This window comes from Salvelinus fontinalis, chromosome 33 (genome assembly GCF_029448725.1).
Source record: "Salvelinus fontinalis isolate EN_2023a chromosome 33, ASM2944872v1, whole genome shotgun sequence".
In the NCBI taxonomy this organism is placed as follows: domain Eukaryota; kingdom Metazoa; phylum Chordata; class Actinopteri; order Salmoniformes; family Salmonidae; genus Salvelinus; species Salvelinus fontinalis.
Window position 1 is genome coordinate 39,453,018 of NC_074697.1, and position 1,910 is coordinate 39,454,927.

Here is a 1,910-nt window from a genome sequence, read left to right on the forward strand (position 1 = left end):
GATCATGTGTCACTCACAATTTGGGTGCTCTGGTCAAAAATAATACACTATAAACAGAATGAGGTCCCATTTGGCAACCACAAAATGTTAACACATGTAGTGATCCTTGCTATATGAGCCAAGTTCCAATTCCCACCAAGTGGGTTAATCCTATTGGCGTGATGAGTAGGGTGTTCGCCTTTCACGCCAGAAACCACGGTTCGCTTTCCTGCCCCGCAGTTCTCTACAATATCAACATTTGTATTATTGTATATACACAGTGCACGCACCTTTATGGCATCCATCAAAGTAATATTCATAAATAGCCTATAACCAAAACACAGTGAAAATAGAATAATATTAAATATATGATCAGCAAAGGAGGGTTACAGACAATAACTCTTAAAGTAACATCAAAGGCTCCTTCACACTGTATTTAATTGGCAAATTTGCATTGTTGATACATGCAAGATTCTCGCTGCAGTGTAGATAATTTAATGACTAATGTGTTATTTATAGATAACTCAGCTCACTTCTCATCTCGGCATAATCACAGGATCATACAGGATCATCGATATGCTTGAAGGCATGTCGGAGAAATACACAGCTGTCTTCACAACTCACTGGTACATATAGCAGTAGTAATCATTGGAAATACAGTACCAGTCAAAAGCTTGGGCACACCTACTCATTCAAGGGTTTTTCCTTTATTTTTACTATTTCTACATTGTAGAATAGTGAAGATTTCAAGATTATGAAATAACACATATGGAATCATGTAGTAACCAAAATAGTGTAAAACAAATCAAAATATATTTTATATTTTTGGAATGGATTTCAATTAACAGTTCTGCCTTGTTAAAAGTTAATTTATGGAATTTCTTTACTTCTTAATGCGTTTGAGCCAATCAGGTGTATTGTGACAAGGTAGGGGTGGTATCCAGAAGATGGCCCTATTTGGTAAAAGACCAAGTCAATATTATGGCAAGAGCAGCTCAAATAAGCAGAGAGAAATGACAGTCCATCTTTACTTTAACACATGGTCAGGCTATACGGAAAGTTTCTTCAAGTGCAGTCGCAAAAATCATCAAGCACTATAACTGGCTCTCACGAGGACTGCCACAGGAAAGGAAGACCCAGAGTTCCCTCTACTGCAGAGGAGTAATTAGTTAACTGCACCTCAGATTGCAGCCCAATCTGCTTCACAGAGTTCAAGTAACAGACACATCTCAGCATCAACTGTTCAGAGGAGACTGTGTGAATCAGTTCTTCATAGTTAAATTGCTGCAAGGAAACCACTACTAAAGGACACCAATAATAATAAGAGACTTGCTTGGGCCAAGAAACACGAGCAATGGACATTGGACCGGGGGAAATCTGTCCTTTGGTCTAATGAGACCAAATGTGATATTTTTAGTTCCAACTGCCGTGTCTTTGTGAGACGCAGAGTATGTGAACGGATGATCTCCGCATGTGTGGTTCCCACCGTGAAGCATGGAGGAGGAATTGTGAATGTGTTCAAGGCACATATAACCAGCATGGCTACCACAGCATTCTGCAGCGACACGCCATCCCATCTGGTTTGCGCTTAGTGGGACTGTCATTTACTTTTCAACAGGGCAATGGCCCAAAACACACCTCCAGGCGGTGTAAGGGCTATTTGACCAAGAAGGAGAGTGATGGAGTGTTGCATCAGATGACCTGGCCTCCACAATCACCTGACCTCAACCCAATTGAGATGGTTTGGGATGAGTTGGACCGCAGAGTGAAGGAAAAACAGCCAACAAGTGCTCAGCATATGTGGGAACTCCTTCAAGACTGTTGGAAAAGCATTCCAAGTTACCAATTTGAAGGAGAGTAGAATTCCACGAATATCATTGGGGACCAAACCCCACTGGGAAGCCTATTATTGAGTACCATCCACTGAAATT